This window comes from Callorhinus ursinus, unplaced genomic scaffold, assembly GCF_003265705.2.
Source record: "Callorhinus ursinus isolate GAN/ISIS: 27379988/994484 unplaced genomic scaffold, GSC_fseal_2.0 scaffold9, whole genome shotgun sequence".
NCBI lineage: Eukaryota > Metazoa > Chordata > Mammalia > Carnivora > Otariidae > Callorhinus > Callorhinus ursinus.
This window is the reverse complement of record NW_027397071.1, coordinates 26,152,649-26,168,380: the sequence shown is the minus strand read 5'-3', so window position 1 is coordinate 26,168,380 and position 15,732 is coordinate 26,152,649. Positions and strand designations below refer to the sequence as shown.

The window sequence follows — 15,732 nt, the reverse complement described above, 5'->3', positions numbered from 1 at the left end:
GTGGGTATTGAGGAAGTATCCCTTAACATAAATAGGCCATATACAACAAGCTCACAGCTAACATTATATATGCTCAATGAGGAAAAGCTGAAAGCTTTTCCTTGAAGATTAGAAACAAGACCAGGATGCCCGATTTTACCACTTTCATTTAATACAGTATTGGAAGTCCTAGCCAGAGCAGTTAGGCAAGAAAAAGAAATAAAAGGCATCCCAACTGGAAAGGAGGAAGTAAAACTGTCACTATTTGCAGATGACATGATACTATATTTAGAAAACACAAAAGACTCCACCCCAAAACTGTGAAAACTAACAAATGAATTTGGTAAAGTTGCAGGATACAAAACCAATATATAGAAATCTGTTGCATTTCTACCCACTAATAATGAACTATCAGAAAGACAAGAAGACAACCCCATTTACAGTTTCATCAAAGAGAATGAAATATTGTTCCATCAGATGGGCCAGAGACACTTCTGGAAGCAACAGCACAATGACTTCCCAAGGAGAACCCCAAGTCCAGTTCAAACTTGTATTGGTTAGCAATGGTGGTACTGGAAAAACTACATTTGTGAAATGTCATCTGACTGGTGAACGTGAGAAGTTCATAGCTACCTTGGGTTTTGAGGTCCATCCCCTTGTGTTCCACACCAACAGAGGACCAATTAAGTTCAATGTATGGGAAACGGCTGGTCAGGAGAAATTTGGTGGGTTGAGAGATGACTATTACATCCCAGCCCAGCGTGCCATTACAATGTTTGATGTACCATCAAGGGTTGCTTACAAGACTGTTCCTCACTGGCATAGAGATCTAATTCAAGTATGTGAGAACATCCCCATTGTGCTGTGTGGCAACAAAGTGGACATTAAGGACAGGAAAATTAAGACAAAATCTATTGTCTCCCACTGAAAGAAGAACCTTCAGTACTATGACAAAAGTAACTACAACTTTGAAGAGCCCTTCCTGTGGCTTGCTAGAAAACTAATTGGAGATGCTAACTTGGAGTTTGTCACCATGCCTTCTCCTGCCCCACCGGAGGTTGCCATGGACCCAGCTTTGGCAGCACAGGATGAGCAGGATCTAGAGGTCGCTTAGACAACTGCTCTTCCAGATGAGGATGATGACCTGCAAGAAAGTGCAGCTGGAGCCCAGCATCAGAAGTCTGGTTTTATAGGCAACTGTCCCATGGTGTCAGTGTTGCAACGGGTTTGCCACTTTATTTTATAGCTGAGCAGAACATGTGCCTGATCTTTGGGATGCTGAAAGAGATGAATGGGCTTTGGAGTGAATGTACAGTTGGAAAAGTACTTTCCTTTTTCAGACCTGCATATTTAGCTGTTTTGGAATGCACCCCCACTGTGCTTTGAAGCATTGTCTACAATAGCCTAAACATGGAGACAACCTAAGTGTTTATTGATGGATGAAGGGATAAAGAAAATGTGGCCTATATACAAGAAATATAAAGTGAATGTCATGGAATATTATTCAGCTGTAAAAAAGAATGAAATCTTGCCATTTGTGGATGGAAATTGAGGGCATTATGCTAAATGAAATAAGTCAGACAGAAAAAGACAAATACTATATGATCTAAGTTAGATGTAGAATCTAATAAAATGCCACAAACAAACACAAATCCAAGCTCATAAATATAGAAAACAGATTGTGGTTGCCAAAGGTGAGGGGTGTCTGATAGGCAAAATGGGTAAAGGGAGTGAAAAGGTACAAACTTTCAGTTATAAAATAAATAAGTCCTGGGGATATAATGTACAGCATGGTAACCATAGTGAATACTACTCTGTTGCAAGTTCCTAAGAGAGTAAATCTTAAAGTTTCTCATCGCAAGGAGAAAAGGTCTGTAACTATGTGTGGTCATGGATGTTGACTTACTTGTGATTGTTGGCAGTATAGACAGATAGTGAGTCATGTTGCACACCTGAATCTAATGTTAACAAAACAAAACCCCTATAATTTGCATTAGCCTATTAAAGCTCTGAGGAGTTCTTTAGGGACGGAATCTGTCTGATTTTGCTTAAAAGAACATTTTCAAAATGTATTTTGTCATGAGGTAGTGGGTTAGTTGTGTCCCTCTGAAGGATATGTTGAAGTTCTGACCCCCAGTACCTCATTTGGAAATAAGGTTTTGCGGATGTAATCAAGTTAAGATGAGGCATTGCTGTATTGGGGTGGGTGCTATATCCAATGAATGGTGTCTTTATAAGAGTAAGAAGAGGGAGGCTTCAAGAAAGACACACACAGAGAAGAAGGCTGTGTGATGACAGAGGCAGAGATTGGGGTGACACAGCTACAAGCCTAGAGAAGCTAAGAATTATTGGCAACCACTAGAAGCTTGGAAGAGGCAAGGAAAGACTCTTTCCTAAGCCTTCAGAGGGACCATGGTCTTGCCAACACCTTAATTTTGGACTTCTAGCCTCCAGAACTGTGAAAGAATAAATTGTTTTTAGCCATCCAGTTTGTGGTAATTTATTATTGCCCCCCTAGGAAACTAATAATGTGCGAATCTTTAAGACAAATAACACTAATTAACATCCTGAGAGTCACTAGATTGGAAAATAGTGGTTTAGAACATACACGGAGGTGCCAGTGGCATGCACGTGTGCAGGTGTCAAACAGGCTTTGGAAATTGGGTACAAATCTCAAGACAGGATGGGGATAGATGAGACACATTTGGGCGTAAAGTGTACAGCGGGAAGCTTAAACCTAGGGAATGCATGGAGTTGCTCAGGAAGAGCATTTAAACAAAAAACCCCAGGAGAAGAGCTGTAATTGAAGGAAAACTGAAAAAGAGCAGAAGAATGGGCATTTAGGAGCCATAGCAGAAGAAATATAAAGTGAAAAGATACATGCATCCCTATGTTTATTGCATTATTTACAATAGCCAAATTAACTCAACTCAAACGTCCATCGATAGGTGAATGGATACAGGAGATGGTTAACAGAGGGGAAATGGTGGGGGGATGGATGAAATAGATAAAGGGGATTAAAAGCACACTTATCTCAATGAGCACTGAGTAATGTATAGAATTGCTGAATCAAACTGTGCACCTAAAACTAATATAACCTGTATGTTAATTATACTTCAATCATAAAAAAGGAAATTGTGATAATAGGAAGAAAAAAGACAGGAAGAAAGGCTTTTAATTTAGCAATTAGGAAGTCAGTCGTGATCTTTGAGAAAACAGTCTGATCAGCTAGAGGCAGAAGCAAGCTTGCCATGGATCGAGGAATGAATGAGAGGGCCTTCAGTTAAAGAAGTCAAGGTAAAAGCATTTTCAGTTACCAAGCCTCCTTGAAGCCTTGAAAAAGGTTTTGGAAAAACATTCTCTGGAAAAAATGAAAAAAAAAGGAAGACAAAAACTCCCTCTTTGATGACATAGAGAAACTTTACTATGAACAAAATCTTGCCCATTCTGAGAAATTGAGACTAACGCTAAGGGTGGAGACTGAGAACCCAGAAACTGCCCCAGGTTTTCGCAGAGTCAGAATTCTCAAAAAGTACATGTTACAGTCTTCAGGTCAATGGATCCTTCATTCAGTTTCCTGGGATCTAGAGAAATGTGGCCAGAGAAGTGGGCATGTCCATAGGCAGACCCAGTTGTCAACCGCGGGAGTGGGTGGGGCGGGGCTGAAGGGGAGCCACGTGGAGGCTCCCCCTGTACCGTGTGCAGGACACCCTAGCCTCCTAGCTAATGGGGTGTGCAGTAGGAGGATGGAGGAGAGACGAAACTGTGCTTGCCAGATCGCAACACAAATCAACATCCTCACTGAAGAGAAAGGAGGAGAAATGTGCACTCAGGGCCGAGGGCACGAGATTGGTGAGGAGGTTTTTGCGATAATACACTACCTGTAAAGCTCTGGGTGGCCCTTCTTCACAGAAGTCTTCAAGCAAATGATGGCCTCAGATAGAATTATCCTAAGAAATGTGAATAACCACCAGAAAGGAACACATTAGGCCATATGCATGTGAATAAAAGAGGAAAGAGTAAGCTCAAGTCAGATAACATACATAAGCCAGAAGAGGGATTGTTCTATGAATCTGACAAGGAATTTTAAAGTTACTATAGATAGCATCATCTCTTGGGGAGGAGGAAGTGTACACACACACAAAATGATTGAAAAGGAGATGAAAAGACAATAGAAGAAAATAAAAAAACCCCACCAAATTGGTAGAGCTCAGTAAAAAATAAAAGAAATGATGAGGGAACATAAAATCAATGCGGAGATAAAAATCTCATTAACAAAAAAAAAAAAAAGCAGAAGAAACAGAATTGAAAACATAGTGATATGGGATGATTAGGAAATGGTGAAGCAAAGTCTGGTCCCCCTTTTAGGTATCTCTTATTGAAGTGCTTCCCATTTCTCCTAAGTCTTGTCTTGATGGTATGTTCTATTAATTAGTAATAGGGGAGCTGGGATTTGGATCCAGAGCAGTGGAATGAATTCTGCGATCCCTTTCATTCCTCCTTTAGGTACTGAGTTATTTTTTGCAATGTCTGTATCTTTTCAAGAGTTCCCTTAACAATTCTCATAAGCACATTTTCCATGGCACAGAAATATTGATGGTGTAAGCTGGTGAAGTGAGAACATATGGCCAAAGACTCCATGCCAGTTGTGTTCCCATTAAGAGCCACGCAGACAGTAAGAGAGGTGTCTAGAATCCTATGGAATAAAGCATAAATGGTATCTGCCCCCAAAGCTATTTTAATTGGTCAGACCCCAGCTTCATAATTCCCCTTAAACTCATGGCCTTCAAGTGGTTCTCATGCTCCACAGAGATGAGAATGTCTCTGAACCGTTGGCTTCAAGCTACTGGCTTTGAGTTTAATGGGCTGGAAGAGTCTCTGACAACAAATTTCAATGGAAAAGGGCAGAGGGCAGACCCTAAATTCTTCTCTCGGTGCCCTTTCCCAAGGAAGTGCCTCTGTCCAATGAACAACTGCCCATCTTTGATTTGGGTTTTCTTTAAAGAACTTGGTACTAGTGGCTGGTGGATGTGTATGTGTGAATTCTGCTCAGTCCATCCAATAATGCAACTCATGCCAAAGGTTTGATACACAAGTCCTAATTCCCCGGAAAAACGTGATTTTATGTTTGGGTTGTTTTCTTGTTCTCTTGAGCATCGCTAAGCTACAGTTGGCCCTGCCTGCTAACACTCTGCACGCTAGTTGGGGCTGGGAAATCTGATGTTAGGGGCTGAAACAAGTCTCAGGCTTCCTTTGAACCGTGTTGGCTAACTCGTGTGTGTGTGTGTGTGTGTGTGTGTGTGTGTGTGTGTGTGTGTGTTTAGCTCCCTAGAAGTACAAAAGAGTCAAGAAAGCTCTCCCCACAGGAAGCTCTGTTAGAAAGAAAATGAAAACCCTGTAGGGCCCCACATGTGTACCACAGGCAGGCCTTGCCCTAGAACAGAAGAAACCCAGGGCAATTTTCATCATCTTAACGAGTGGCACCACCACCCACGCAGGCAGAAACTTATAATTATCCCTGATTTTTCTCTTGCCTTCATTTTCCACATCTAATTTCCAAGCAAGTCCTTTTGATTTTATCTCAGAAAGGTGCATTGAGTCTGTCTAGTTGTCTCCATTTTACTTCTACACTTGTGCCACGCTCTCCTGAGCTCCTGTTTGGACTGTTACAACAGCTTCCTGTCTCCCCACAGCCAAGCCTTTCCTCCCGCAGTCCATTCTCTGCATCGTAGCCAGTGCCATATAAAACACAGACTAGGTCACGTCACTCTTCTATTTAAATCTCCAGCAGCTTCCAATTTACCTCAGAATAAAGTGAAAATTCCTTATCATGACCTTCCACGTCCTGCATCATCTAGCCCCTGCCTACCTCTCTGAACTCACCCCAGCCACATAAGTTTCCTTTCGATGCCAGGAATACACCAAACCCTTTCATTCCTCAGAGACTTGGTATGGGCTGTCTCCTTCTCCTGAAAATGTTCTTTCCCTAGGACTACAGCAATGATACAGCCTCTCATTTTTCAGGGCTCAACTTAACTGTCATCTGTTCAGGACAGCTTTCCTTCCTGAAAGCCGGTGTGTCTCATTCATTTTATTCTCCACCTCTGTCTCCTATCTTTCTTTCTTACATCTTAACAATATCTATAATTATTTTAGTTTATTACTTTCTCCTCTCTCCCCACTGGAGCAGGAGCACCTCAAGAGCAAGTACACACTCCGTCTTGTTCTATTCACCAAGGTATCCCAGGACTTTGCACCCTCAACAAATAATGGGTAGACAGCACGTAATTAAATAAATGAAAAAAGAGATGAATCCATTCTTACAGACCATATATGAATTCAGAACCCTTAATTGGTGCACACCCACATGTTCTCCCTTTCCTTTCAGAGTTTTAAACAAAGACATCATATTTGGGGATGTTGAATTTTCAGAATCCTTTGAACTGGAATTTTTCAAATAAATGTCAACAGGTTTCCAAAAGTTGAAGTCTGTTATGAGCTGAGGAACTCTGCAAAGGCATAGGCTGCAAGGTGACCCATTCTCCTGTGAGCGTGCATTGCTGATGGACCTTCAGAACAATCTAACCATAAAGCAGGTCAACCACAGACCTCAACAAAGTCCTAATCATTTCTGGCCACATGGTGGTTTGTATGAGCCATTGGAATTTGGCAAATAAACATAAAATAGGTGTTGATGAGGACTTTATAAGCAACATACATCAATTTTAAAAATGACCTACCTGTGGTTTATAACAAAGAAAATCATAAGGTATGCCTATTTTAAGCATCTCTTCCACTGGGAGAGGATATTCTGGAGGAAGGACGGGAATAGAAAATTTGAATTAGATTATGCAAAAAAAAAGTTTGGAAGGGTACACTTGCTTTTAGGTCTATTTGGCAGGGTGAGTTTTTCTTGTTCTCCTTTATCACTTCTCTTTACTTCTAATAAGAAAGAAAACTTTTAGCTTAATGACACATGGCCTAGTTAAGCCGGTATAGATGGCAGGAAGAAACCATCTGTACTGCCAAGAGAAGTCTTGTTTCTCTTGCAGTGGTTTTACACAGAAGTGGAACGATCACAGACAATGCCTATGGAGAACTTAAGGAGTTTTTGTCTGAGAATCCTCTCTAACTTCTCCCTCTGTAGAATGGAAGCAAGAATCATGATCTCTGTAGTCCAGACCAAGTGGGGCAAGCCTGGATAGCACTGGCACCTTGGGAGAGGGTGGAAGATCTGAAGATGGGAGAAGCTGGGAAAAATCGGAGGAAGAACGGATTCTTGGAGATCATCCACCCTGTGTTCAAAGTGAAAGGTGGCCCCATCTGATCAATAAAGAAAAGGCCATCTTTCATCTCTCAGATTTCAGGGAAGCTTGGATCAGCTCATAGTAGGATATTTTCCTCCAGGCAGAGGACTATGTCTGCACTGCAGGCCCTCCTAGATATTTTTGCGGGGTGGAGGGAGATGAGGTTGAATTTACATAGAAGTGTTATCTAGAATCTCATTAGCAGGAAGGCTACCTCTGCCTAAAATATTCTCCTCCAAATTGACATTTAGAAACTGCAGGCCTCAGCTGTTTCCTCCGGGGTCTTTGAGGTGCCTTCCCCCACTATGTTTATAGGTGATGTCACTTTATCTTTCCATCTTCTTAAAGTTGATTTAAGGTCTTTTTTATGTTTGGTGGGAAAATACAAAGATTCTGGCAGGATGCACTTAAACATAATGTAGCTAGTAAGTCTACTCTTTAATTGTAGCTGTTAATGCAAAATTTGATGATGATATTTCAGCTGGTATTAGCAATTAATCATTTTTTATCATGGTGATACTGCATTTACTGCCTTTCTGCTTTGAAGATGTCAGCAGTCTATTTATTTAGAATTTTATGTGTTGGAGACTTTGGCTTTAGAATTCCAGGGTTTTGAGGCCACGAATACTTAAAGAAAATTATTTGCATTTCTGCAGACTACAGTTGATTCCTGGTTCTTTTAGTTCTTGGGCTGTTTTGCACAGGTCAAGGGTAAGAGTTTTGAGACTGTCCAAGCCTTCAGCCCAGGTCCATTAACAGTACACTTGGGCACGTCATTAACCTAGCTGTGCTTCAGCTTCTTCATCTGGCAACTGGGGAGAATAATACCTGATCACTGTTTCCTGGGGGTGGTAATGAGCGTCAGGTGAGAGGTGCGTGAAAGTGGCTCGAAAACCCATAAACTGTTAAGTGAATTAAGATTGCTTTCATGACATTTGTTGCCGTCCTCCTCCTCCTCGTTCTCTAAATTAACTCAGTACGGAGGTTGGGGAGTGTCGGCGGTGATTATCCGGGGTTTCAGTTACCTGCGGTCAACCGGAAGCAGAGGGTCCTCCTTCTGACGTCTGGTCGGGTGAGTAGCCGGCCGACACTACGGCACGTGCCTGCGTCCTTCCCCTCACTTCATCTGCTCACGCGGCCATTTTATCCTCTCACATCCTCACAAGAACGAGGGTGAGGACAGTGTGATATTTTGAGAGAGGCCATATTCACACAACTTTTATTGGAGCATCTTTTTATAATTGTTCTATTTTTAGTTATTGTTGTTAATCTCTTACTGGGCCTAACTTATAAATTAAACTTTATAAGTATGTATGTATAAGAACAAACACAGTGTATATGCTGTGTTCAGTACTCTGCAGTTTCAGGCCTCCACTGGGGGTCTTGGAGCGTATCCCCATGGATAAGGGTGTGTGTGGGGGGTTAGGCCAAATAACAAATTTGGTTTGTTTGTCAAAATGCCCCATCATGAGGGGTGCCTGGGTGGCTCAGTTGGTTAAGCGACCGCCTTCGGCTCAGGTCATGATCCTGGAGTCCCGGGATCGAGCCCCACGTCCGGCTCCCTGCTCAGCAGGGAGTGTGCTTCTCCCTCTGACCCTCTTCCCTCTCGTGCTCTCTGTCTCTCATTCTCTCTCGAATAAATAAATAAAATCTTTAAAAAAAAATGCCCCACCATGAGATTTCCTGACGCTCTGAGCATCCCCAGGCCTTTTAAATCTGGATTTGATTCACAAGCAACATTTGAGAAAAACGGTTGTATAAAAGAAGATAATCCTATCATGAAACATAAAGTGACTCTACCTTGACATCTGTGGGTGACAAAGCATTGTCACATTGATTACCTAATTTCATTTTTTGGGGGAAAGATAGAACAGGTGATATTAAAAAAAAAGATTTATTTGAGAGAGCAAAAACACGAGCAGGGTGGAGGTGTGGGGAGGGGCAGAGGGAGCGTCCCTGCTGGGCAGGGAGTCCAACTCGGCGTTCCATCCCAGGACCCCGGGATCGTGACCTGAGCCAAAGGCAGACGCTTAACCCACTGAGCCACCCCGGTGTTCCTAGAACAGGTGATATTAAGCCACTTTGATGTAAGAGAAAGCTTAGGCATGAGGAAGCTAAATAAGAGGTTCAAGGTATCTTAACAAGCAGGACACCTTGTTAGAGTGGACACCTAAATAAAAAGTGATGGTCTTCAAACAGGGCAAGGAGCTGAGACTGAAGAACCCACACTGAAGGGAAACCAGGCCAGCAGGAGAACAGGACTGAAGAGCTTTAGAGAGGTGAGGAAAAGTGGTGGGCTACTTAGAGTGGCCCCTTTTTGAGGACTGGGCTCCCCGAATAAGGGCTACTTTGTTATTAGACTTTTTTTCCTGGTTATCAGATTATCCTCTAAACTCGTTAAAACATGCAGGCCTTAATGGTACTGGCAGAGGCAGATGGATTGTTTTGTTTGAATATTAGGAATTATCTTAAAAGGATTGGTGAGGCCCCTGTGGGTGGGTAGCTTTAGCTCCTGAATGCCTTGCCTTCCCTCAAGCTCAATTCACATGTTAAACAGAGAGGGTCAGTTTTCTCCATGGGCAGCTTGAGACAACAGGTCCTACAGCATGCTTAATAGATACTCATTGTATATAGTAGAAGCTTAATAGATACTCATTGTATATAGTAGGAGCTTAATGGATACTCACTGAAGGGATTATAATGCGGGTCTATCTGACCAATTGACAGCTGACAAAGACAGCTTTTACTGACTTGAGCCTGATGGCTTTCTGTACATTGATTTACACTAAAACCCTATGAGTTAGGTACCTTCATCACCACTGTACAAATGAAAAAACTGAAGCATAGCAAAGTTACATAACTTGTCCAGGGCTAGAAAGTGGTGGAATTGGGATTTGAACCAGGGTAATTTGACTAGAAACGCTGTGCTGTGAATTGTCTAGGCCCCTGCAGGTACAGTTCCTTTTGTAGAGCTCAGCAGTTCTGACTTTAGCATATATACTCATTCTTATAACAGTTTGTACATAAAAAATGTACATTGTATTCTATGGGAGAGTTAATGGACTTTCAAGGGTGAAGTTAGCCTTATGAGTTAACATCAGAATTTAACCCCATCTTTAGATGAAACTGCATTGTGCCATGTAATTCCCACAGCACGATGAGCTGGATGTTTGTTATCGTTCAGGACACTTGAGTATAAGTCACAGAAACCCCCTGGGACCAATTTAAGGAAATGAAGTTACTTTGTTTTCCCCTAAATATTTAAAACCCAGGTTTACTGAGATATAACTTACATTCACATTCACTGTAGTGTACAGGTCTGTGTTTTGACAAAACACAGTCGTGTTGCCCCCATTACAGGCAAGATAGAGAATATTTCTGTCACCCCCAAAAGTTCCCTCATGCCCCATTATAGCCAGTCTTCTTCCCACCCATAGCCATTGGCAACTACAGATCTGTTTTCTGTCCTATAGTTTTGCCTTTTCCCAAACAAAATACCAATCGTTCTTCCTCCCTTCCCCGTGGAGAGCCATTGGTATTTTGTTTGGGAAAACTGGGAAGAAATCAGAGAGGGAGACGAACCATGAGAGACTCTGGACTCTGGGAACCAAACTGAGGGTTACAGAAAGGAGGGGGGTGGGGGAGGGGGTAACCGGGTGATGGGCATTAAGGAGGGCACGTGTGGTGATGAGCACTGGGTGTTACACGAAAATGAGTTGAACACTACATCGAAAACTAATGACGTACTATGTGTTGGCTAACTGAACATAAAAATACCAGTGCTTCATGCGATATGTAGCCTTCTGAATTTGGCTTTTTTCATTAAGATTTATTCATGTCAATATCTGCATCAGTTATTTCTTTTTATTGCTGAGCAGTATTCCATTGTATGAATGGGCCACAGTTTGCTTCTCCGTTCACCAGTTGAAAGGTATCTGGGTTGTTTCCAATTTTTGATGATGAATAAAACAAATATTTGTGTATAAGTTTGGACTGCACGTATGTTTTCCTGTCTCTTGAGTAAAAATATCTAGTAGTGGGACTGCAGAGTCCTATATTAAGTGTATATTTAATTTTAGAAGCAGCAGCCAAACTGTTCTGTAAGGGCTGTATGATTTACATTCCCATCAGCTGTGTGTGGGTTCCGGGTGCTCCTCGTCCTCATCAGCTGTGCGTTTCCTGTCTCTGTCCTAGCTCTTCTCATGCGGTGCAGTGCTACCTCACCGTGGCTTCCATTTGCATTTCCCGAATGAGTAATGATGTGGAGCACCTTCTCATGGACTTATTTGCCATAATACATCTGCTTTTGGTGATGTTTCTGTTCAAATCTTAATTGGGTTCTTTGTGTTCTTATTACTGAGTTTTGAGAGTTCTTTACATATTCTTTTATCCGACATGTGTTTTGCAAATATTTTCCATCTGTGGCTTGCTTTTCTCTTAACGGGGTCTTAACAAACAAACAAACAAACAGAAAAACCAAAAAAAAGTTTTAATTTTTGATGAAGTCCAATTAATCACTTTTTAAAAAAATGGATTGTGGTTTTTAGCTCCTATCTAATCTTTGCCTAATCCAAAGTCACAGAAATTTTCTCCCATGTTTTCTTCTTGAAGTTTTATAGTTTTGAGGTTTACATTTAGGTCTATGATCCATTTCAACTTAACTTTTTTTTTTTAAGATTTATTTCAGAGAGAGCAAGCGAGAGTGAGCAAGCGAGCTTGGCGGGGAGGAGCAGAGGAGAGGGAGAGAGAAACCTTAGTAAGCAGACTCCCCACTCAGCACAGTCAGATGTGGTGCTCCCTCCCAGGATACAAGATCATGACCTGAGCCAAAACCAAGAGTTGAATGGTTAACGGACTACCCCACCAGGGGCCCCTCAAGTTAATTTTTGTGTATGTCGCAGAGTATTGGTTAAGTGTCAAATTTTTTTAATATGGATTTTCAATTATTCCAGCATCATATGTTAAAGGCTATCCTTTCTCCATTGAACTCCTTTGCACCATTGTAAACAATCAATGGACAATGTATTTATGGGTCTGTTTTTGGTCTTGTCTTCTATTCTGTGTTCTAAGTACTTTTAATAGGTTACTTCACTTGATTTTTACATGTCCCTATTATGATAGAGGGAATTGAGTCACAGGGGTCTTAAGTAACTTGCTTAGGGTGATGGAGCTGGAATATTGCAACTGGCTTTGAATATTGGCAGCTGAGCTCCTGACCCCAGGCCCTGAACCATTATCCAATTCAGCCCTACTGATGTCTCAGAGGATCCAAGAGACAGGGTATCAACAGCCCCAGAAATAGCTTCCAGCCTGAGATAAGAATATGTCTGGACCTTCAATTTTAGTCCTCTGTTCCCTTGGGGGCACAATCTCCCTCACATTGGCTTTCTCTGCTTTAAGTCCATATGCTGGGAAATAGCAGCTCCCAAATTTTCATCTTCTCTAGGGGAGGGAATAGTCAGACTGGCTGGATCTCAGAAGCAAGTCTAAATTCATAAGGAAGAAACTGGCTCAGCCAGATGGAGGGGGCCCATCCCCAAATATCCTCCCTGAACCCCAAACTAGTTAACCATAGCCAGAATGAGTACTGAGGGGAGGCAACTCTGACAGGCCCAGCCTGGGCCAAGTGTAGGTCTTGATACAATCAAACTGCAAGAACAGAGTCAAAACTGGTTGCTGAGCCCATACCCTACTAGACATAGCCTCCCACCTTGTTGTGCAGCAACGATCATTACAGACCCATTGTCTGGATATACTTTTGGACAACAGGCATAGTACAGTTGATCCTTGCACAAGAAGAGTTTGAATTGGGTGGGTCCACTTATAGGCAGATTTTTTTTCGATAAATACACAAAATTGTAAAAAAACAAAACAAACCCACAAAACTGGTTGCTAAGAATGCAGTGCTGTGGGACGCCTGGGTGGCTCAGTTGGTTAAGCGTCTGCCTTCGGCTCGGGTCATGATCCGGGGGTCCTGGGATCGAGCCCCGCATTGGGCTCCCTGCTCCGCGGGAAGCCTGCTTCTCCCCCTCCCTTTGCCCCTCCCCCTGCTCATGCTCTCACTCTCAAATAAGTAAAATCTTAACGTATTGCTGTAACCAGGGGGACAGTGTGGGGGGGAGAGGAAGATCTCCAAAAAGGGGCTGGGCACAGGACTACAGTATGACTTTTGTGGGCCCTGAACACTTAAACTTTGTAGACCTCTTTCTTCATAAATATAGTAACATTTTTAGTTGACGACATTTGGATATAATGATGAATGTAATCCAGGCTAGATTATTATTAATTATCTTCTGGTCTTAAAAGAAGTTAAATCATTTTGGTGGGCTCCTAAAAGTATCCTGGGGCCTGGGCGCTGTGTTTCCTGTGCCTAATGGAGGGAGAGGTCAGTGCCGGGGAAGTGCAGGGAAGAAACGGAACGAGTGTCTACTAAATACTGTTATTCCCACTTCTATAAACACGGAAGCTGAGGCTTAGTGAGGTATAGAATAACCAGTAGGTCTTTTGGTTCCAAGAGGTCTCTTAAGGGTGGCATGCTAGAGGGATTTCCAAGGTATGTTCTCACGAAACCGCTGCCGGCTGGCTAATTGGTTGTGTTCTTCAGTGGCATCAGGCAGAGAGAGAATTTTTGGTCTTAGTTCTCTTGATCCTTTCAGTCGAGCTAACTAAATGAACTGCTCTTTAGACTTTGAGACCTAAACGCAGGAGTTTGGTGGAGAGGTGTACATTTTCTCATCTGTTTATCCCTTCCGGCGAGACTATCAGTCTTCCACTTGGGCAAGGATCTCACCGGACAAACAAGCCAATGGACTGAGAATTTTCCAGCTGGGCTTTGGTGTAGCTCCATTTATGCAGAGCCCCATTCATAAGTCTGTTCATTTATTCATTTATCCTTTCATTTGTGCTACTCTTTCTCTAGCATCAGGCGCTGTGCTAAGTTCTGGGAAGACAGAGTTGACAGATGGGCTTCCTATATTTTTGGAGCTTATAGTCTAATCTAGAATTTAGTTACAAGTGAGGTAAAATCCACAAAGACACAACAGCTTATGTGATGACAGACCTTGTATATCACCAGGGAACATAATGGTGTGGGGTGAGATCTATGAATTTCATTCAGTCTGAGATCACTTGAACCTGTAAAAGCAGCCTCCTGCCTCCACCTGAGGGATGAGCCGGGTGGAGCCTTGGGGATGGGGGCAAGGGGAGGTAGAGGGGAAGAGGGAAAAGTCTACGGGGAGCCCCTGAGCAGGCTCAAGGACTCAAAAATGCGAGTGTGGCTGGAGTGCAGTAAATAAGGGGTAGGGTGGTAGAAGGAGTCTAGAGGGGTAGGCAGGAGGCGCATTCTTCAGCATTGCTTAGGCAATGCGGAGCAATTTGGAGCCTAAGCCATGAGAGCTGTGGAAGGTTCAAGCAGAGGAGTGATGGGATCAGATTTCTTTGTTTCTTTTCCCTCCCTCCTTCCCTCCCTAGCTCTTGTTCCCTCGCCCTCTCTCTTTTTACACAAAACCACTCTGAGTTTCCGTTCCATTTTCAGATATATGCAGGCCTATAAAACCTTCAAATACACATATTCTTACCATATGTTTACCGGCATATTCAATTGCCAGGAAGCAGCCTGCATTCCTTTAAAGGTTAAATGTCGAGGCAGGTCAGGCTTAGTTAAATAAACCAAATTGGGAATCACTAATACCAAATTGACAATACTGTAACTTAACATTCAGTGGCCATCAACCTGACCTTGAGCAAGAACTCTCACATTTGCAGAAGCCAAAGCTTCCTGCTGGCTGGGCAAGGACCATTGGTGCAGACCGGGCTTCAGCCGGTGATTCGCAAGGAGGGACCATCCCCTACTGTTGTAGTGGCTGGTTTCGTAGAGGCAGCATGAATTATTCATGGGAGGAAGACAAATTGGAGTTAGAACCAGGTGCCCTGCCTTCCCTCGTGAGGACTCTGCCAATTAGGATAAAGAAGGAACTCTTGCTCCATCAAGCCACAGTCTCGCTCTGTTATACTGTGCTTAACCCAGATTCCCGAACTGGGTTTGGAAATGGATTAGCAGATGATGAGCTTGTTTTAAAGGTGATACAGTCTTCAGGAGAAAGGGAGAGTTAACTCTACCCGTGGCTTTAAAAGTAAAATGCAAGGTTCAAAGGGAATTGCTTTAACAGCATTTGCCACAGAAACCTGCTAAATGAGGTAGGTTCATTTGGGGGAAGCCGCTGTTGCTTTCAAGGTATAAAAGGTATAAAAATATGCTGAGACGTATTTTCAGAGCAGGCCATACCTTGCTGGTGTTCTGTTGGTTTAGACAATGTCTAGAATGACAGAATAGTAAGGGGCTTAAGGATTCCTTGGTCTGATTTGTACAAGTTATTCCAAGTCCACTCTGCCTCGGAAATGAGAACAAACCAGTTATGGCTCTGCAGCAGCTTGAGTAATGCTAGCT

At 42.6% G+C, this 15,732-nt stretch overlaps 1 pseudogene; it reads left to right on the top strand.

Annotated features, from left to right (window-relative positions):
• The first annotated feature begins 490 nt into the window (after positions 1-490).
• On the top strand, positions 491-1,131 carry LOC112824285 (GTP-binding nuclear protein Ran-like; annotated as a pseudogene).
• Positions 1,132-15,732: the final 14,601 nt, after the last annotated feature.